Source organism: Castor canadensis, chromosome 10 (genome assembly GCF_047511655.1).
Source record: "Castor canadensis chromosome 10, mCasCan1.hap1v2, whole genome shotgun sequence".
NCBI lineage: Eukaryota > Metazoa > Chordata > Mammalia > Rodentia > Castoridae > Castor > Castor canadensis.
This window is the reverse complement of record NC_133395.1, coordinates 86,485,933-86,506,597: the sequence shown is the minus strand read 5'-3', so window position 1 is coordinate 86,506,597 and position 20,665 is coordinate 86,485,933. Positions and strand designations below refer to the sequence as shown.

General features: G+C 67.5%; 9 non-coding genes across 9 annotated transcripts; all 9 read left to right on the top strand.

Annotated features, from left to right (window-relative positions):
- Nucleotides 1-377: 377 nt before the first annotated feature.
- Nucleotides 378-496, top strand: LOC141412835 (5S ribosomal RNA). Its single transcript, XR_012437677.1, has one exon. It is a non-coding gene; the product is annotated as a 5S ribosomal RNA (ribosomal RNA).
- A 2,142-nt stretch (nucleotides 497-2,638) lies between these two features.
- On the top strand, nucleotides 2,639-2,757 carry LOC141412647 (5S ribosomal RNA). Its single transcript, XR_012437489.1, has one exon. It is a non-coding gene; the product is annotated as a 5S ribosomal RNA (ribosomal RNA).
- Nucleotides 2,758-4,911: 2,154 nt separating this feature from the next.
- Nucleotides 4,912-5,030, top strand: LOC141412460 (5S ribosomal RNA). The gene has a single exon (XR_012437300.1). It is a non-coding gene; the product is annotated as a 5S ribosomal RNA (ribosomal RNA).
- Nucleotides 5,031-7,176: 2,146 nt separating this feature from the next.
- On the top strand, nucleotides 7,177-7,295 carry LOC141413144 (5S ribosomal RNA). Its single transcript, XR_012437965.1, has one exon. It is a non-coding gene; the product is annotated as a 5S ribosomal RNA (ribosomal RNA).
- A 2,153-nt stretch (nucleotides 7,296-9,448) lies between these two features.
- Nucleotides 9,449-9,567, top strand: LOC141413133 (5S ribosomal RNA). The gene has a single exon (XR_012437956.1). It is a non-coding gene; the product is annotated as a 5S ribosomal RNA (ribosomal RNA).
- A 2,155-nt stretch (nucleotides 9,568-11,722) lies between these two features.
- On the top strand, nucleotides 11,723-11,841 carry LOC141413122 (5S ribosomal RNA). Its single transcript, XR_012437946.1, has one exon. It is a non-coding gene; the product is annotated as a 5S ribosomal RNA (ribosomal RNA).
- Nucleotides 11,842-13,982: 2,141 nt separating this feature from the next.
- On the top strand, nucleotides 13,983-14,101 carry LOC141412803 (5S ribosomal RNA). Its single transcript, XR_012437645.1, has one exon. It is a non-coding gene; the product is annotated as a 5S ribosomal RNA (ribosomal RNA).
- A 2,155-nt stretch (nucleotides 14,102-16,256) lies between these two features.
- On the top strand, nucleotides 16,257-16,375 carry LOC141412846 (5S ribosomal RNA). The gene has a single exon (XR_012437688.1). It is a non-coding gene; the product is annotated as a 5S ribosomal RNA (ribosomal RNA).
- Nucleotides 16,376-18,469: 2,094 nt separating this feature from the next.
- LOC141412353 (5S ribosomal RNA) lies at nucleotides 18,470-18,588 on the top strand. Its single transcript, XR_012437192.1, has one exon. It is a non-coding gene; the product is annotated as a 5S ribosomal RNA (ribosomal RNA).
- The last annotated feature ends 2,077 nt before the right edge of the window (nucleotides 18,589-20,665 follow it).

The window sequence follows — 20,665 nt, the reverse complement described above, 5'->3', positions numbered from 1 at the left end:
GGAGCCACGCACCCACCCAAGGATACGGCTCCAGGAGGCGACGGAGGAGGGCGGCTGCTTGCCCTGGCCCGAGCTGTGCGTCCCCCGCCTTGGCCACAGCAGTGGACATTCCCAGAAGAACAAGCGCCCGAGAGCACTGAGAAATTTTCCCCCGAGAAAACTTGACCCTCGTCCTGGCAGCAGGACACCTCGGGAAGAAAGCCACCCAGCGGCCACCTGGGCGAGACCGGCTGCCCGAGCAGGCGCGCGGGGCCTCTGGCCGCTGGCCCCGGGCTGCCAGCCCCCACCCGGACTCGCAGCCGTGCCAGGAGAGCAGCGTGGAGACGCACGCCGGGGCCCTCGGCAGGCTCTTGGGGCTCCCGGAGGCGGCGGCTAGCGTCTACGGCCATACCACCCTGAACGCGCCCGATTTCGTCTGATCTTGGAAGCTAAGCAGGGTCGGGCCTGGTTAGTACTTGGATGGGAGACCGCCTGGGAATACCGGGTGCTGTAGGCTTTTGCTCCTCCCTCCCTCGCTGCTCCTTTTGTCTTCGGGGACTTCGCCACCACCCCCCCCCCACCACCATCCCCAGCACCACCACCACCACCACCACAACGACCCACCGTGACCACGACCCCGACCCCGTCCGTGCCACCCGCCAGACCCACGCACACCGAATCCTCACAGCTACGTCCCCGAATCCTCTCCCCTCCCCACACTCTCCTGGGGCGCGCGCCCGCGACACGGGTCACCAGCGAGGTTGGTCCCAGGCCACGTTGGGGACCGCTCCCCAACTGCCCTCCAGGCGGGCGGGGAGGGAAGTGCGGAAGCCATGAGAAAGTGGGTCCTGTACCCCAGCAGGCCCCACAGCGGGACGCGCCACACCTGGGCTCGCCACAAGGTGGTGCACTGGGTCCAGGGCAAGACGCCAGGGGACAGAGAAGCAGGGAGCCTCAGTCGGGTGCTGCTCCACGTCGCGCTCCGTCGCTCAACCCAAGACAGGGCAGCCAGCGCGGGACCTCTACGTGGGATCCCGCCTCCCACGGCAGAGCCTGCGGTCACAGGGACAGAGGGCGCAGGCCGCCAGAGCTCCGGATGCCAGCGGCAGCTCCCAGTCCCGCTCAAAGGGAGGGAGGGCCGCCGCTGGCGCCCAGTCGCCTGTGCCACCCTCCGGGTCTCAAAGCACTCCTCAGTCAGCTCAAGGACCGGGGCCACCTGGCCTTCGGGGTCACATGGGCTTGGGCACGACGGAAGGGACCGCTTGCCCCCGTGGAACAGACATTCTCCCCGTGGACAACCTCAGGTGCCGGGACCCTCTGCTCCGCCTTGGAAAACCCACCTTCTGCAATGTATGCCCAACGCAATCAGGCCGAGCAGATTGACCCCCTCGGCCCGGCCCCAGTGTGTGATGGGGCTCTGTGCGTGAGGGCTTGCTCTTCCCCACCTACACCAGGCACGGCATCTAACACACACACACACACACACACACACACACCACGCAGAGACACCCAGACCACGCACGCACGCACGGGGACGCACCCTCCTCTCCCCCACCCCACACACGAGCAGCCGAAGGACAAGAGGGTATGGCTGGGGCCTGAGCGGGAACAAGCGAAGCCTTGGTTTGCGGCCCCTCGGCCAACTGCATCAGGATTTTTGTCTGGGCTCGGAGGCCAGAGGATCTCTGCCATTTGCTAGCAGGGCCAGGGATGGCAGGAGGGTGGGTACGGGGCTCAGCCAGGGCCAGTTCTGCTGGCACGATCCTGTAGCACGTGGCCGCGTAGCACGGGGTCGGGTCTGAAGGAGGCCAAGCAGGGGCACAAGACCCAGCAGCGGCACAGGGAAGAGGCCCAGGGCACCCAGGAGCAGACGAGACCCGGGAGTCGTGCGTGCTTGGCGTGGCCGCGGGCCCCGTGACGCCCGAGGACTCGAGTGCTCAGCCCCGTGTAGTGGCCGCGAAGGCCTGCCTGGGAGAAACGCCCCGGGAGGCCGGCAGGAACCCGGGATCGGAAGGGATGTGGAGGGGCCCCGGGTCGGAGGAGATGGCTTTGGCTGTGTTTGGTTTTGTTTCTTCTTCCCAAGATCCCGGGTGTGAAAGGGGCCAGAGGTGAAGTCCTGGGCTGGAAAGCCTCACGATTCAGCCCCGCAGCCCCAGGCCCTGAGTGTGGAGGAGGGCGGAGCGGGTCGGCGAAGGGCGCGGCTGCCGTTTTCCTGATGGGCTGGAGGGGCAGTGGTGTTTTCCGGACGAAGAGGACCGGAAGGGTCCCCGAGACCTCCGCTGGGAGCCACGCACCCACCCAAGGATACGGCTCCAGGAGGCGACGGAGGAGGGCGGCTGCTTGCCCTGGCCCGAGCTGTGCGTCCCCCGCCTTGGCCACAGCAGTGGACATTCCCAGAAGAACAAGCGCCCGAGAGCACTGAGAAATTTTCCCCCGAGAAAACTTGACCCTCGTCCTGGCAGCAGGACACCTCGGGAAGAAAGCCACCCAGCGGCCACGTGGGCGAGACCGGCTGCCCGAGCAGGCGCGCGGGGCTTCTGGCCGCTGGCCCCGGGCTGCCAGCCCCCACCCGGACTCCCAGCCGTGCCAGGAGAGCAGCGTGGAGACGCACGCCGGGGCCCTCGGCAGGCTCTTGGGGCTCCCGGAGGCGGCGGCTAGCGTCTACGGCCATACCACCCTGAACGCGCCCGATCTCGTCTGATCTCGGAAGCTAAGCAGGGTCGGGCCTGGTTAGTACTTGGACGGGGGACCGCCTGGGAATACCGGGTGCTGTAGGCTTTTGCTCCTCCCTCCCTCGCTGCTCCTTTTTTTCTTCGGGGACTTCGCCACCACCCCCCCCACCACCACCACCACCCCCAGCACCACCACCACCACCACCACCACAACGACCCACCGTGACCATGACCCCGACCCCGTCCGGGCCACCCGCCAGACCCACGCACACCGAATCCTCACAGCTACGTCCCCGAATCCTCTCCCCTCCCCACACTCTCCTGGGGCGCGCGCCCGTGACACGGGTCACCAGCGAGGTTGGTCCCAGGCCACGTTGGGGACCGCTCCCCAACTGCCCTCCAGGCGGGCGGGGAGGGACGTGCGGAAGCCATGAGAAAGTGGGTCCTGCACCCCAACGGGCCCCACAGCGGGACGTGCCACACCTGGGCTCGCCACAAGGTGGTGCACTGGGTGCAGCGCAAGACGCCAGGGGACAGAGAAGCAGGGAGCCTCAGTCGGGTGCTGCTCCACGTCGCGCTCCGTCGCTCAACCCAAGACAGGGCAGCCAGCGCGCGACCTCTACGTGGGATCCCGCCTCCCACGGCAGAGCCTGCGGTCACAGGGACAGAGGGCGCAGGCCGCCAGAGCTCCGGATGCCAGCGGCAGCTCCCCGTCCCGCTCAAAGGGAGGGAGGGCCCCCGCTGGCGCCCAGTCGCCTGTGCCACCCTCCGGGTCTCAAAGCACTCCTCAGTCAGCTCAAGGACCGGGGCCACCTGGCCTTCGGGGTCACATGGGCTTGGGCACGACGGAAGGGACCGCTTGCCCCCGTGGAACAGACATTCTCCCCGTGGACAACCTCAGGTGCCGGGACCCTCTGCTCCGCCTTGGAAAACCCACCTTCTGCAATGTATGCCCAACGCAATCAGGCCGAGCAGATTGACCCCCTCGGCCCGGCCCCAGTGTGTGATGGGGCTCTGTGCGTGAGGGCTTGCTCTTCCCCACCTACACCAGGCACGGCATCTAACACACACACACACACACACACACACACACACACCACGCAGAGACACCCAGACCACGCACGCACGCACGGGGACGCACCCTCCTCTCCCCCACCCCACACACGAGCAGCCGAAGGACAAGAGGGTATGGCTGGGGCCTGAGCGGGAACAAGCGAAGCCTTGGTTTGCGGCCCCTCGGCCAACTGCATCAGGATTTTTGTCTGGGCTCGGAGGCCAGAGGATCTCTGCCATTTGCTAGCAGGGCCAGGGATGGCAGGAGGGTGGGTACGGGGCTCAGCCAGGGCCAGTTCTGCTGGCACGATCCTGTAGCACGTGGCCGCGTAGCACGGGGCCGGGTCTGAAGGAGGCCAAGCAGGGGCACAAGACCCAGCAGCGGCACAGGGAAGAGGCCCAGGGCACCCAGGAGCAGACGAGACCCGGGAGTCGTGCGTGCTTGGCGTGGCCGCGGGCCCCGTGACGCCCGAGGACTCGAGTGCTCAGCCCCGTGTAGTGGCCGCGAAGGCCTGCCTGGGAGAAACGCCCCGGGAGGCCGGCAAGAACCCGGGATCGGAAGGGATGTGGAGGGGCCCCGGGTCGGAGGAGATGGCTTTGGCTGTGTTTGGTTTTGTTTCTTCTTCCCAAGATCCCGGGTGTGAAAGGGGCCAGAGGTGAAGTCCTGGGCTGGAAAGCCTCACGATTCAGCCCCGCAGCCCCAGGCCCTGAGTGTGGAGGAGGGCGGAGCGGGTCGGCGAAGGGCGCGGCTGCCGTTTTCCTGATGGGCTGGAGGGGCAGTGGCGCTTTCCGGACGAAGAGGGCCGGAAGGGTCCCCGAGACCTCCGCTGGGAGCCACGCACCCACCCAAGGATACGGCTCCAGGAGGCGACGGAGGAGGGCGGCTGCTTGCCCTGGCCCGAGCTGTGCGTCCCCCGCCTTGGCCACAGCAGTGGACATTCCCAGAAGAACAAGCGCCCGAGAGCACTGCGAAATTTTCCCCCGAGAAAACTTGACCCTCGTCCTGGCAGCAGGACACCTCGGGAAGAAAGCCACCCAGCGGCCACCTGGGCGAGACCGGCTGCCCGAGCAGGCGCGCGGGGCCTCTGGCCGCTGGCCCCGGGCTGCCAGCCCCCACCCGGACTCCCAGCCGTGCCAGGAGAGCAGCGTGGAGACGCACGCCGGGGCCCTCGGCAGGCTCTTGGGGCTCCCGGAGGCGGCGGCTAGCGTCTACGGCCATACCACCCTGAACGCGCCCGATCTCGTCTGATCTCGGAAGCTAAGCAGGGTCGGGCCTGGTTAGTACTTGGATGGGAGACCGCCTGGGAGTACCGGGTGCTGTAGGCTTTTGCTCCTCCCTCCCTCGCTGCTCCTTTTGTCTTCGGGGACTTCGCCACCACCCCCCCACCACCACCACCACCCCCAGCACCACCACCATCACCACCACCACAACGACCCACCGTGACCACGACCCCGACCCCGTCCGGGCCACCCGCCAGACCCACGCACACCGAATCCTCACAGCTACGTCCCCGAATCCTCTCCCCTCCCCACACTCTCCTGGGGCGCGCGCCCGCGACACGGGTCACCAGCGAGGTTGGTCCCAGGCCACGTTGGGGACCGCTCCCCAACTGCCCTCCAGGCGGGCGGGGAGGGACGTGCGGAAGCCATGAGAAAGTGGGTCCTGCACCCCAGCGGGCCCCACAGCGGGACGCGCCACACCTGGGCTCGCCACAAGGTGGTGCACTGGGTCCAGGGCAAGACGCCAGGGGACAGAGAAGCAGGGAGCCTCAGTCGGGTGCTGCTCCACGTCGCGCTCCGTCGCTCAACCCAAGACAGGGCAGCCAGCGCGCGACCTCTACGTGGGATCCCGCCTCCCACGGCAGAGCCTGCGGTCACAGGGACAGAGGGCGCAGGCCGCCAGAGCTCCGGATGCCAGCGGCAGCTCCCAGTCCCGCTCAAAGGGAGGGAGGGCCGCCGCTGGCGCCCAGTCGCCTGTGCCACCCTCCGGGTCTCAAAGCACTCCTCAGTCAGCTCAAGGACCGGGGCCACCTGGCCTTCGGGGTCACATGGGCTTGGGCACGACGGAAGGGACCGCTTGCCCCCGTGGAACAGACATTCTCCCCGTGGACAACCTCAGGTGCCGGGACCCTCTGCTCCGCCTTGGAAAACCCACCTTCTGCAATGTATGCCCAACGCAATCAGGCCGAGCAGATTGACCCCCTCGGCCCGGCCCCAGTGTGTGATGGGGCTCTGTGCGTGAGGGCTTGCTCTTCCCCACCTACACCAGGCACGGCATCTAACACACACACACACACACACACACACACCACGCAGAGACACCCAGACCACGCACGCACGCACGGGGACGCACCCTCCTCTCCCCCACCCCACACACGAGCAGCCGAAGGACAAGAGGGTATGGCTGGGGCCTGAGCGGGAACAAGCGAAGCCTTGGTTTGCGGCCCCTCGGCCAACTGCATCAGGATTTTTGTCTGGGCTCGGAGGCCAGAGGATCTCTGCCATTTGCTAGCAGGGCCAGGGATGGCAGGAGGGTGGGTACGGGGCTCAGCCAGGGCCAGTTCTGCTGGCACGATCCTGTAGCACGTGGCCGCGTAGCACGGGGCCGGGTCTGAAGGAGGCCAAGCAGGGGCACAAGACCCAGCAGCGGCACAGGGAAGAGGCCCAGGGCACCCAGGAGCAGACGAGACCCGGGAGTCGTGCGTGCTTGGCGTGGCCGCGGGCCCCGTGACGCCCGAGGACTCGAGTGCTCAGCCCCGTGTAGTGGCCGCGAAGGCCTGCCTGGGAGAAAAGCCCCGGGAGGCCGGCAGGAACCCGGGATCGGAAGGGATGTGGAGGGGCCCCGGGTCGGAGGAGATGGCTTTGGCTGTGTTTGGTTTTGTTTCTTCTTCCCAAGATCCCGGGTGTGAAAGGGGCCAGAGGTGAAGTCCTGGGCTGGAAAGCCTCACGATTCAGCCCCGCAGCCCCAGGCCCTGAGTGTGGAGGAGGGCGGAGCGGGTCGGCGAAGGGCGCGGCTGCCGTTTTCCTGATGGGCTGGAGGGGCAGTGGCGCTTTCCGGACGAAGAGGGCCGGAAGGGTCCCCGAGACCTCCGCTGGGAGCCACGCACCCACCCAAGGATACGGCTCCAGGAGGCGACGGAGGAGGGCGGCTGCTTGCCCTGGCCCGAGCTGTGCGTCCCCCGCCTTGGCCACAGCAGTGGACATTCCCAGAAGAACAAGCGCCCGAGAGCACTGAGAAATTTTCCCCCGAGAAAACTTGACCCTCGTCCTGGCAGCAGGACACCTCGGGAAGAAAGCCACCCAGCGGCCACCTGGGCGAGACCGGCTGCCCGAGCAGGCGCCCGGGGCCTCTGGCCGCTGGCCCCGGGCTGCCAGCCCCCACCCGGACTCCCAGCCATGCCAAGAGAGCAGCGTGGAGATGCACGCCGGGGCCCTCGGCAGGCTCTTGGGGCTCCCGGAGGCGGCGGCTAGCGTCTACGGCCATACCACCCTGAACGCGCCCGATCTCGTCTGATCTCGGAAGCTAAGCAGGGTCGGGCCTGGTTAGTACTTGGATGGGAGACCGCCTGGGAATACCGGGTGCTGTAGGCTTTTGCTCCTCCCTCCCTCGCTGCTCCTTTTGTCTTCGGGGACTTCGCCACCACCCCCCCCACCACCACCACCACCCCCAGCACCACCACCACCACCACCACCACAACGACCCACCGTGACCACGACCCCGACCCCGTCCGGGCTACCCGCCAGACCCACGCACACCGAATCCTCACAGCTACGTCCCCGAATCCTCTCCCCTCCCCACACTCTCCTGGGGCACGCGCCCGCGACACGGGTCACCAGCGAGGTTGGTCCCAGGCCACGTTGGGGACCGCTCCCCAACTGCCCTCCAGGCGGGCGGGGAGGGACGTGCGGAAGCCATGAGAAAGTGGGTCCTGCACCCCAGCGGGCCCCACAGCGGGACGCGCCACACCTGGGCTCGCCACAAGGTGGTGCACTGGGTCCAGGGCAAGACGCCAGGGGACAGAGAAGCAGGGAGCCTCAGTCGGGTGCTGCTCCACATCGCGCTCCGTCGCTCAACTCAAGACAGGGCAACCAGCGCGCGACCTCTACGTGGGATCCCGCCTCCCACGGCAGAGCCTGCGGTCACAGGGACAGAGGGCGCAGGCCGCCAGAGCTCCGGATGCCAGCGGCAGCTCCCCGTCCCGCTCAAAGGGAGGGAGGGCCGCCGCTGGCGCCCAGTCGCCTGTGCCACCCTCCGGGTCTCAAAGCACTCCTCAGTCAGCTCAAGGACCGGGGCCACCTGGCCTTCGGGGTCACATGGGCTTGGGCACGACGGAAGGGACCGCTTGCCCCTGTGGAACAGACATTTTCCCCGTGGACAACCTCAGGTGCCGGGACCCTCTGCTCCGCCTTGGAAAACCCACCTTCTGCAATGTATGCCCAACGCAATCAGGCCGAGCAGATTGACCCCCTCGGCCCGGCCCCAGTGTGTGATGGGGCTCTGTGCGTGAGGGCTTGCTCTTCCCCACCTACACCAGGCACGGCATCTAACACACACACACACACACACACACACACACACACCACGCAGAGACACCCAGACCACGCACGCACGCACGGGGACGCACCCTCCTCTCCCCCACCCCACACACGAGCAGCCGAAGGACAAGAGGGTATGGCTGGGGCCTGAGCGGGAACAAGCGAAGCCTTGGTTTGCGGCCCCTCGGCCAACTGCATCAGGATTTTTGTCTGGGCTCGGAGGCCAGAGGATCTCTGCCATTTGCTAGCAGGGCCAGGGATGGCAGGAGGGTGGGTACGGGGCTCAGCCAGGGCCAGTTCTGCTGGCAAGATCCTGTAGCACGTGGCCGCGTAGCACGGGGCCGGGTCTGAAGGAGGCCAAGCAGGGGCACAAGACCCAGCAGCGGCACAGGGAAGAGGCCCAGGACACCCAGGAGCAGACGAGACCCGGGAGTCGTGCGTGCTTGGCGTGGCCGCGGGCCCCGTGATGCACGAGGACTCGAGTGCTCAGCCCCGTGTAGTGGCCGCGAAGGCCTGCCTGGGAGAAACGCCCCGGGAGGCCGGCAGGAACCCGGGATCGGAAGGGATGTGGAGGGGCCCCGGGTCGGAGGAGATGGCTTTGGCTGTGTTTGGTTTTGTTTCTTCTTCCCAAGATCCCGGGTGTGAAAGGGGCCAGAGGTGAAGTCCTGGGCTGGAAAGCCTCACGATTCAGCCCCGCAGCCCCAGGCCCTGAGTGTGGAGGAGGGCGGAGCGGGTCGGCGAAGGGCGCGGCTGACGTTTTCCTGATGGGCTGGAGGGGCAGTGGCGCTTTCCGGACGAAGAGGACCAGAAGGGTCCCCGAGACCTCCGCTGGGAGCCACGCACCCACCCAAGGATACGGCTCCAGGAGGCGACGGAGGAGGGCGGCTGCTTGCCCTGGCCCGAGCTGTGCGTCCCCCGCCTTGGCCACAGCAGTGGACATTCCCAGAAGAACAAGCGCCCGAGAGCACTGAGAAATTTTCCCCCGAGAAAACTTGACCCTCGTCCTGGCAGCAGGACACCTCGGGAAGAAAGCCACCCAGCGGCCACCTGGGCGAGACCGGCTGCCCGAGCAGGCGCGCGGGGCCTCTGGCCGCTGGCCCCGGGCTGCCAGCCCCCACCCGGACTCCCAGCCGTGCCAGGAGAGCAGCGTGGAGACGCACGCCGGGGCCCTCGGCAGGCTCTTGGGGCTCCCGGAGGCGGCGGCTAACGTCTACGGCCATACCACCCTGAACGCGCCCGATCTCGTCTGATCTCGGAAGCTAAGCAGGGTCGGGCCTGGTTAGTACTTGGATGGGAGACCGCCTGGGAATACCGGGTGCTGTAGGCTTTTGCTCCTCCCTCCCTCGCTGCTCCTTTTGTCTTCGGGGACTTCGCCACCACCCCCCCACCACCACCACCACCCCCAGCACCACCACCACCACCACCACAACGACCCACCGTGACCACGACCCCGACCCCGACCGGGCCACCCGCCAGACCCACGCACACCGAATCCTCACAGCTACGTCCCCGAATCCTCTCCCCTCCCCACACTCTCCTGGGGCGCGCGCCCACGACACGGGTCACCAGCGAGGTTGGTCCCAGGCCACGTTGGGGACCGCTCCCCAACTGCCCTCCAGGCGGGCGGGGAGGGACGTGCGGAAGCCATGAGAAAGTGGGTCCTGCACCCCAGCGGGCCCCACAGCGGGACGCGCCACACCTGGGCTCGCCACAAGGTGGTGCACTGGGTCCAGGGCAAGACGCCAGGGGACAGAGAAGCAGGGAGCCTCAGTCGGGTGCTGCTCCACGTCGCGCTCCGTCGCTCAACCCAAGACAGGGCAGCCAGCGCGCGACCTCTACGTGGGATCCCGCCTCCCACGGCAGAGCCTGCGGTCACAGGGACAGAGGGCGCAGGCCGCCAGAGCTCCGGATGCCAGTGGCAGCTTCCCGTCCCGCTCAAAGTGAGGGAGGGCCGCCGCTGGCGCCCAGTCGCCTGTGCCACCCTCCGGGTCTCAAAGCACTCCTCAGTCAGCTCAAGGACCGGGGCCACCTGGCCTTCGGGGTCACATGGGCTTGGGCACGACGGAAGGGACCGCTTGCCCCCGTGGAACAGACATTCTCCCCGTGGACAACCTCAGGTGCCGGGACCCTCTGCTCCGCCTTGGAAAACCCACCTTCTGCAATGTATGCCCAACGCAATCAGGCCGAGCAGATTGACCCCCTCGGCCCGGCCCCAGTGTGTGATGGGGCTCTGTGCGTGAGGGCTTGCTCTTCCCCACCTACACCAGGCACGGCATCTAACACACACACACACACACACACACACACACACACACACACCACGCAGAGACACCCAGACCACGCACGCACGCACGGGGACGCACCCTCCTCTCCCCCACCCCACACACGAGCAGCCGAAGGACAAGAGGGTATGGCTGGGGCCTGAGCGGGAACAAGCGAAGCCTTGGTTTGCGGCCCCTCGGCCAACTGCATCAGGATTTTTGTCTGGGCTCGGAGGCCAGAGGATCTCTGCCATTTGCTAGCAGGGCCAGGGATGGCAGGAGGGTGGGTACGGGGCTCAGCCAGGGCCAGTTCTGCTGGCACGATCCTGTAGCACGTGGCCGCGTAGCACGGGGTCGGGTCTGAAGGAGGCCAAGCAGGGGCACAAGACCCAGCAGCGGCACAGGGAAGAGGCCCAGGGCACCCAGGAGCAGACGAGACCCGGGAGTCGTGCGTGCTTGGCGTGGCCGCGGGCCCCGTGACGCCCGAGGACTCGAGTGCTCAGCCCCGTGTAGTGGCCGTGAAGGCCTGCCTGGGAGAAACGCCCCGGGAGGCCGGCAGGAACCCGGGATCGGAAGGGCTGTGGAGGGGCCCCGGGTCGGAGGAGATGGCTTTGGCTGTGTTTGGTTTTGTTTCTTCTTCCCAAGATCCCGGGTGTGAAAGGGGCCAGAGGTGAAGTCCTGGGCTGGAAAGCCTCACGATTCAGCCCCGCAGCCCCAGGCCCTGAGTGTGGAGGAGGGCGGAGCGGGTCGGCGAAGGGCGCGGCTGCCGTTTTCCTGATGGGCTGGAGGGGCAGTGGCGCTTTCCGGACGAAGAGGGCCGGAAGGGTCCCCGAGACCTCCGCTGGGAGCCACGCACCCACCCAAGGATACGGCTCCAGGAGGCGACGGAGGAGGGCGGCTGCTTGCCCTGGCCCGAGCTGTGCGTCCCCCGCCTTGGCCACAGCAGTGGACATTCCCAGAAGAACAAGCGCCCGAGAGCACTGCGAAATTTTCCCCCGAGAAAACTTGACCCTCGTCCTGGCAGCAGGACACCTCGGGAAGAAAGCCACCCAGCGGCCACCTGGGCGAGACCGGCTGCCCGAGCAGGCGCGCGGGGCCTCTGGCCGCTGGCCCCGGGCTGCCAGCCCCCACCCGGACTCCCAGCCGTGCCAGGAGAGCAGCGTGGAGACGCACGCCGGGGCCCTCGGCAGGCTCTTGGGGCTCCCGGAGGCGGCGGCTAGCGTCTACGGCCATACCACCCTGAACGCGCCCGATCTCGTCTGATCTCGGAAGCTAAGCAGGGTCGGGCCTGGTTAGTACTTGGATGGGAGACCGCCTGGGAATACCGGGTGCTGTAGGCTTTTGCTCCTCCCTCCCTCGCTGCTCCTTTTGTCTTCGGGGACTTCGCCACCACCCCCCCCACCACCACCACCCCCAGCACCACGACCACCACCACCACAACGACCCACCGTGACCACGACCCCGACCCCGTCCGGGCCACCCGCCAGACCCACGCACACCGAATCCTCACAGCTACGTCCCCGAATCCTCTCCCCTCCCCACACTCTCCTGGGGCACGCGCCCACGACACGGGTCACCAGCGAGTTTGGTCCCAGGCCACGTTGGGGACCGCTCCCCAACTGCCCTCCAGGCGGGCGGGGAGGGACGTGCGGAAGCCATGAGAAAGTGGGTCCTGCACCCCAGCGGGCCCCACAGCGGGACGCGCCACACCTGGGCTCGCCACAAGGTGGTGCACTGGGTCCAGGGCAAGACGCCAGGGGACAGAGAAGCAGGGAGCCTCAGTCGGGTGCTGCTCCACGTCGCGCTCCGTCGCTCAACCCAAGACAGGGCAGCCAGCGCGCGACCTCTACGTGGGATCCCGCCTCCCACGGCAGAGCCTGCGGTCACAGGGACAGAGGGCGCAGGCCGCCAGAGCTCCGGATGCCAGCGGCAGCTTCCCGTCCCGCTCAAAGGGAGGGAGGGCCGCCGCTGGCGCCCAGTCGCCTGTGCCACCCTCCGGGTCTCAAAGCACTCCTCAGTCAGCTCAAGGACCGGGGCCACCTGGCCTTCGGGGTCACATGGGCTTGGGCACGACGGAAGGGACCGCTTGCCCCCGTGGAACAGACATTCTCCCCGTGGACAACCTCAGGTGCCGGGACCCTCTGCTCCGCCTTGGAAAACCCACCTTCTGCAATGTATGCCCAACGCAATCAGGCCGAGCAGATTGACCCCCTCGGCCCGGCCCCAGTGTGTGATGGGGCTCTGTGCGTGAGGGCTTGCTCTTCCCCACCTACACCAGGCACGGCATCTAACACACACACACACACACACACACACACCACGCAGAGACACCCAGACCACGCACGCACGCACGGGGACGCACCCTCCTCTCCCCCACCCCACACACGAGCAGCCGAAGGACAAGAGGGTATGGCTGGGGCCTGAGCGGGAACAAGAGAAGCCTTGGTTTGCGGCCCCTCGGCCAACTGCATCAGGATTTTTGTCTGGGCTCGGAGGCCAGAGGATCTCTGCCATTTGCTAGCAGGGCCAGGGATGGCAGGAGGGTGGGTACGGGGCTCAGCCAGGGCCAGTTCTGCTGGCACGATCCTGTAGCACGTGGCCGCGTAGCACGGGGCCGGGTCTGAAGGAGGCCAAGCAGGGGCACAAGACCCAGCAGCGGCACAGGGAAGAGGCCCAGGGCACCCAGGAGCAGACGAGACCCGGGAGTCGTGCGTGCTTGGCGTGGCCGCGGGCCCCGTGACGCCCGAGGACTCGAGTGCTCAGCCCCGTGTAGTGGCCGCGAAGGCCTGCCTGGGAGAAACGCCCCGGGAGGCCGGCAGGAACCCGGGATCGGAAGGGATGTGGAGGGGCCCCGGGTCGGAGGAGATGGCTTTGGCTGTGTTTGGTTTTGTTTCTTCTTCCCAAGATCCCGGGTGTGAAAGGGGCCAGAGGTGAAGTCCTGGGCTGGAAAGCCTCACGATTCAGCCCCGCAGCCCCAGGCCCTGAGTGTGGAGGAGGGCGGAGCGGGTCGGCGAAGGGCGCGGCTGCCGTTTTCCTGATGGGCTGGAGGGGCAGTGGCGCTTTCCGGACGAAGAGGGCCGGAAGGGTCCCCGAGACCTCCGCTGGGAGCCACGCACCCATCCAAGGATACGGCTCCAGGAGGCGACGGAGGAGGGCGCCTGCTTGCCCTGGCCCGAGCTGTGCGTCCCCCGCCTTGGCCACAGCAGTGGACATTCCCAGAAGAACAAGCGCCCGAGAGCACTGAGAAATTTTCCCCCGAGAAAACTTGACCCTCGTCCTGGCAGCAGGACACCTCGGGAAGAAAGCCACCCAGCGGCCACCTGGGCGAGACCGGCTGCCCGAGCAGGCGCGCGGGGCCTCTGGCCGCTGGCCCCGGGCTGCCAGCCCCCACCCGGACTCCCAGCCGTGCCAGGAGAGCAGCGTGGAGACGCACGCCGGGGCCCTCGGCAGGCTCTTGGGGCTCCCGGAGGCGGCGGCTAACGTCTACGGCCATACCACCCTGAACGCGCCCGATCTCGTCTGATCTCGGAAGCTAAGCAGGGTCGGGCCTGGTTAGTACTTGGATGGGAGACGGCCTGGGAATACCGGGTGCTGTAGGCTTTTGCTCCTCCCTCCCTCGCTGCTCCTTTTGTCTTCGGGGACTTCGCCACCACCCCCCCACCACCACCACCACCCCCAGCACCACCACCACCACCACCACAACGACCCACCGTGACCACGACCCCGACCCCGACCGGGCCACCCGCCAGACCCACGCACACCGAATCCTCACAGCTACGTCCCCGAATCCTCTCCCCTCCCCACACTCTCCTGGGGCGCGCGCCCACGACACGGGTCACCAGCGAGGTTGGTCCCAGGCCACGTTGGGGACCGCTCCCCAACTGCCCTCCAGGCGGGCGGGGAGGGACGTGCGGAAGCCATGAGAAAGTGGGTCCTGCACCCCAGCGGGCCCCACAGCGGGACGCGCCACACCTGGGCTCGCCACAAGGTGGTGCACTGGGTCCAGGGCAAGACGCCAGGGGACAGAGAAGCAGGGAGCCTCAGTCGGGTGCTGCTCCACGTCGCGCTCCGTCGCTCAACCCAAGACAGGGCAGCCAGCGCGCGACCTCTACGTGGGATCCCGCCTCCCACGGCAGAGCCTGCGGTCACAGGGACAGAGGGCGCAGGCCACCAGAGCTCCGGATGCCAGCGGCAGCTCCCCGTCCCGCTCAAAGGGAGGGAGGCCCGCCGCTGGCGCCCAGTCGCATGTGCCACCCTCCGGGTCTCAAAGCACTCCTCAGTCAGCTCAAGGACCGGGGCCACCTGGCCTTCGGGGTCACATGGGCTTGGGCACGACGGAAGGGACCGCTTGCCCCCGTGGAACAGACATTCTCCCCGTGGACAACCTCAGGTGCCGGGACCCTCTGCTCCGCCTTGGAAAACCCACCTTCTGCAATGTATGCCCAACGCAATCAGGCCGAGCAGATTGACCCCCTCGGCCCGGCCCCAGTGTGTGATGGGGCTCTGTGCGTGAGGGCTTGCTCTTCCCCACCTACACCAGGCACGGCATCTAACACACACACACACACACACGCACACACACACACACACACCACGCAGAAACACCCAGACCACGCACGCACGCACGGGGACGCACCCTCCTCTCCCCCACCCCACACACGAGCAGCCGAAGGACAAGAGGGTATGGCTGGGGCCTGAGCGGGAACAAGCGAAGCCTTGGTTTGCGGCCCCTCGGCCAACTGCATCAGGATTTTTGTCTGGGCTCGGAGGCCAGAGGATCTCTGCCATTTGCTAGCAGGGCCAGGGATGGCAGGAGGGTGGGTACGGGGCTCAGCCAGGGCCAGTTCTGCTGGCACGATCCTGTAGCACGTGGCCGCGTAGCACGGGGTCGGGTCTGAAGGAGGCCAAGCAGGGGCACAAGACCCAGCAGCGGCACAGGGAAGAGGCCCAGGGCACCCAGGAGCAGACGAGACCCGGGAGTCGTGCGTGCTTGGCGTGGCCGCGGGCCCCGTGACGCCCGAGGACTCGAGTGCTCAGCCCCGTGTAGTGGCCGCGAAGGCCTGCCTGGGAGAAACGCCCCGGGAGGCCGGCAGGAACCCGGGATCGGAAGGGATGTGGAGGGGCCCCGGGTCGGAGGAGATGGCTTTGGCTGTGTTTGGTTTTGTTTCTTCTTCCCAAGATCCCGGGTGTGAAAGGGGCCAGAGGTGAAGTCCTGGGCTGGAAAGCCTCACGATTCAGCCCCGCAGCCCCAGGCCCTGAGTGTGGAGGAGGGCGGAGCGGGTCGGCGAAGGGCGCGGCTGCCGTTTTCCTGATGGGCTGGAGGGGCAGTGGCGCTTTCCGGACGAAGAGGACCAGAAGGGTCCCCGAGACCTCCGCTGGGAGCCACGCACCCACCCAAGGATACGGCTCCAGGAGGCGACGGAGGAGGGCGGCTGCTTGCCCTGGCCCGAGCTGTGCGTCCCCCGCCTTGGCCACAGCAGTGGACATTCCCAGAAGAACAAGCGCCCGAGAGCACTGAGAAATTTTCCCCCGAGAAAACTTGACCCTCGTCCTGGCAGCAGGACACCTCGGGAAGAAAGCCACCCAGCGGCCACCTGGGCGAGACCGGCTGCCCGAGCAGGCGCGCGGGGCCTCTGGCCGCTGGCCCCGGGCTGCCAGCCCCCACCCGGACTCCCAGCCGTGCCAGGAGAGCAGCGTGGAGACGCACGCCGGGGCCCTCGGCAGGCTCTTGGGGCTCCCGGAGGCGGCGGCTAGCGTCTACGGCCATACCACCCTGAACGCGCCCGATCTCGTCTGATCTCGGAAGCTAAGCAGGGTCGGGCCTGGTTAGTACTTGGATGTGGGACCGCCTGGGAATACCGGGTGCTGTAGGCTTTTGCTCCTCCCTCCCTCGCTGCTCCTTTTGTCTTCGGGGACTTCGCCACCACCCCCCCCACCACCACCACCACCCCCAGCACCACCACCACCACCACCACCACAACGACCCACCGTGACCACGACCCCGACCCCGTCCGGGCCACCCGCCAGACCCACGCACACCGAATCCTCACAGCTACGTCCCCGAATCCTCTCCCCTCCCCACACTCTCCTGGGGCGCGCGCCCGTGACACGGGTCACCAGCGAGGTTGGTCCCAGGCCACGTTGGGGACCGCTCCCCAACTGCCCTCCAGGCGGGCGGGGAGGGACGTGCGGAAACCATGAGAATGTGGGTCCTGCACCCCAGCGGGCCCCACAGCGGGACGCGCCACACCTGGGCTCGCCACAAGGTGGTGCACTGGGTCCAGGGCAAGACGCCAGGGGACAGAGAAGCAGGGAGCCTCAGTCGGGTGCTGCTCCACGTCGCGCTCCGTCGCTCAACCCAAGACAGGGCAGCCAGCGTGCGACCTCTACGTGGGATCCCGCCTCCCACGGCAGAGCCTGCGGTCACAGGGACAGAGGGCGCAGGCCGCCAGAGCTCCGGATGCCAGCGGCAGCTCCCCGTCCCGCTCAAAGGGAGGGAGGGCCGCCGCTGGCGCCCAGTCGCCTGTGCCACCCTCCGGGTCTCAAAGCACTCCTCAGTCAGCTCAAGGACCGGTGCTACCTGGCCTTCGGGGTCTCATGGGCTTGGGCACGACGGAAGGGACCGCTTGCCCCTGTGGAACAGACATTCTCCCCGTGGACAACCTCAGGTGCCGGGACCCTCTGCTCCGCCTTGGAAAACCCACCTTCTGCAATGTATGCCCAACGCAATCAGGCCGAGCAGATTGACCCCCTCGGCCCGGCCCCAGTGTGTGATGGGGCTCTGTGCGTGAGGCCTTGCTCTTCCCCACCTACACCAGGCACGGCATCTAACACACACACACACACACACTCACACACACACACACCACGCAGAGACACCCAGACCACGCACGCACGCACGGGGACGCACCCTCCTCTCCCCCACCCCACACACGAGCAGCCGAAGGACAAGAGGGTATGGCTGGGGCCTGAGCGGGAACAAGCGAAGCCTTGGTTTGCGGCCCCTCGGCCAACTGCATCAGGATTTTTGTCTGGGCTCGGAGGCCAGAGGATCTCTGCCATTTGCTAGCAGGGCCAGGGATGGCAGGAGGGTGGGTACGGGGCTCAGCCAGGGCCAGTTCTGCTGGCACGATCCTGTAGCACGTGGCCGCGTAGCACGGGGCCGGGTCTGAAGGAGGCCAAGCAGGGGCACAAGACGCAGCAGCGGCACAGGGAAGAAGCCCAGGGCACCCAGGAGCAGACGAGACCCGGGAGTCGTGCGTGCTTGGCGTGGCCGCGGGCCCCGTGACGCCCGAGGACTCGAGTGCTCAGCCCCGTGTAGTGGCCGCGAAGGCCTGCCTGGGAGAAACACCCCGGGAGGCCGGCAGGAACCCGGGATCGGAAGGGATGTGGAGGGGCCCCGGGTCGGAGGAGATGGCTTTGGCTGTGTTTGGTTTTGTTTCTTCTTCCCAAGATCCCGGGTGGGAAAGGGGCCAGAGGTGAAGTCCTGGGCGGGAAAGCCTCATGATTCAGCCCCGCAGCCCCAGGCCCTGAGTGTGGAGGAGGGCGGAGCGGACGAAGAGGACCGGAAGGGTCCCCGAGACCTCCGCTGGGAGCCACGCACCCATCCAAGGATACGGCTCCAGGAGGCGACGGAGGAGGGCGGCTGCTTGCCCTGGCCCGAGCTGTGCGTCCCCCGCCTTGGCCACAGCAGTGGACATTCCCAGAAGAACAAGCGCCCGAGAGCACTGAGAAATTATCCCCCGAGAAAACTTGACCCTCATCCTGGCAGCAGGACACCTCGGGAAGAAAGCCACCCAGCGGCCACCTGGGCGAGACCGGCTGCCCGAGCAGGCGCGCGGGGCCTCTGGCCGCTGGCCCCGGGCTGCCAGCCCCCACCCGGACTCCCAGCCGTGCAAAGAGAGCAGCGTGGAGATGCACGCCGGGGCCCTCGGCAGGCTCTTGGGGCTCCCGGAGGCGGCGGCTAGCGTCTACGGCCATACCACCCTGAACGCGCCCGATCTCGTCTGATCTCGGAAGCTAAGCAGGGTCGGGCCTGGTTAGTACTTGGATGGGGGACCGCCTGGGAATACCGGGTGCTGTAGGCTTTTGCTCCTCCCTCCCTCGCTGCTCCTTTTGTCTTCGGGGACTTCGCCACCACCCCCCCCACCACCACCACCACCCCCAGCACCACCACCACCACCACCACCACAACGACCCACCGTGACCACGACCCCGACCCCGTCCGGGCCACCCGCCAGACCCACGCACACCGAATCCTCACAGCTACGTCCCCGAATCCTCTCCCCTCCCCACACTCTCCTGGGGCGCACGCCCGCGACACGGGTCACCAGCGAGGTTGGTCCCAGGCCACGTTGGGGACCGCTCCCCAACTGCCCTCCAGGCGGGCGGGGAGGGACGTGCGGAAGCCATGAGAAAGTGGGTCCTGCACCCCAGCGGGCCCCACAGCGGGACGCGCCACACCTGGGCTCGCCACAAGGTGGTGCACTGGGTCCAGGGCAAGACGCCAGGGGACAGAGAAGCAGGGAGCCTCAGTCGGGTGCTGCTCCACGTCGCGCTCCGTCGCTCAACCCAAGACAGGGCAGCCAGCGCGCGACCTCTACGTGGGATCCCGCCTCCCACGGCAGAGCCTGCGGTCACAGGGACAGAGGGCGCAGGCCGCCAGAGCTCCGGATGCCAGCGGCAGCTTCCCGTCCCGCTCAAAGGGAGGGAGGGCCGCCGCTGGCGCCCAGTCGCCTGTGCCACCCTCCGGGTCTCAAAGCACTCCTCAGTCAGCTCAAGGACCGGGGCCACCTGGCCTTCGGGGTCACATGGGCTTGGGCACGACGGAAGGGACCGCTTGCCCCCGTGGAACAGACATTCTCCCCGTGGACAACCTCAGGTGCCGGGACCCTCTGCTCCGCCTTGGAAAACCCACCTTCTGCAATGTATGCCCAACGCAATCAGGCCGAGCAGATTGACCCCCTCGGCCCGGCCCCAGTGTGTGATGGGGCTCTGTGCGTGAGGGCTTGCTCTTCCCCACCTACACCAGGCACGGCATCTAACACACACACACACACACACACACACACCACGCAGAGACACCCAGACCACGCACGCACGCACGGGGACGCACCCTCCTCTCCCCCACCCCACACACGAGCAGCCGAAGGACAAGAGGGTATGGCTGGGGCCTGAGCGGGAACAAGAGAAGCCTTGGTTTGCGGCCCCTCGGCCAACTGCATCAGGATTTTTGTCTGGGCTCGGAGGCCAGAGGATCTCTGCCATTTGCTAGCAGGGCCAGGGATGGCAGGAGGGTGGGTACGGGGCTCAGCCAGGGCCAGTTCTGCTGGCACGATCCTGTAGCACGTGGCCGCGTAGCACGGGGCCGGGTCTGAAGGAGGCCAAGCAGGGGCACAAGACCCAGCAGCGGCACAGGGAAGAGGCCCAGGGCACCCAGGAGCAGACGAGACCCGGGAGTCGTGCGTGCTTGGCGTGGCCGCGGGCCCCGTGACGCCCGAGGACTCGAGTGCTCAGCCCCGTGTAGTGGCCGCGAAGGCCTGCCTGGGAGAAACGCCCCGGGAGGCCGGCAGGAACCCGGGATCGGAAGGGATGTGGAGGGGCCCCGGGTCGGAGGAGATGGCTTTGGCTGTGTTTGGTTTTGTTTCTTCTTCCCAAGATCCCGGGTGTGAAAGGGGCCAGAGGTGAAGTCCTGGGCTGGAAAGCCTCACGATTCAGCCCCGCAGCCCCAGGCCCTGAGTGTGGAGGAGGGCGGAGCGGGTCGGCGAAGGGCGCGGCTGCCGTTTTCCTGATGGGCTGGAGGGGCAGTGGCGCTTTCCGGACGAAGAGGGCCGGAAGGGTCCCCGAGACCTCCGCTGGGAGCCACGCACCCATCCAAGGATACGGCTCCAGGAGGCGACGGAGGAGGGCGCCTGCTTGCCCTGGCCCGAGCTGTGCGTCCCCCGCCTTGGCCACAGCAGTGGACATTCCCAGAAGAACAAGCGCCCGAGAGCACTGAGAAATTTTCCCCCGAGAAAACTTGACCCTCGTCCTGGCAGCAGGACACCTCGGGAAGAAAGCCACCCAGCGGCCACCTGGGCGAGACCGGCTGCCCGAGCAGGCGCGCGGGGCCTCTGGCCGCTGGCCCCGGGCTGCCAGCCCCCACCCGGACTCCCAGCCGTGCCA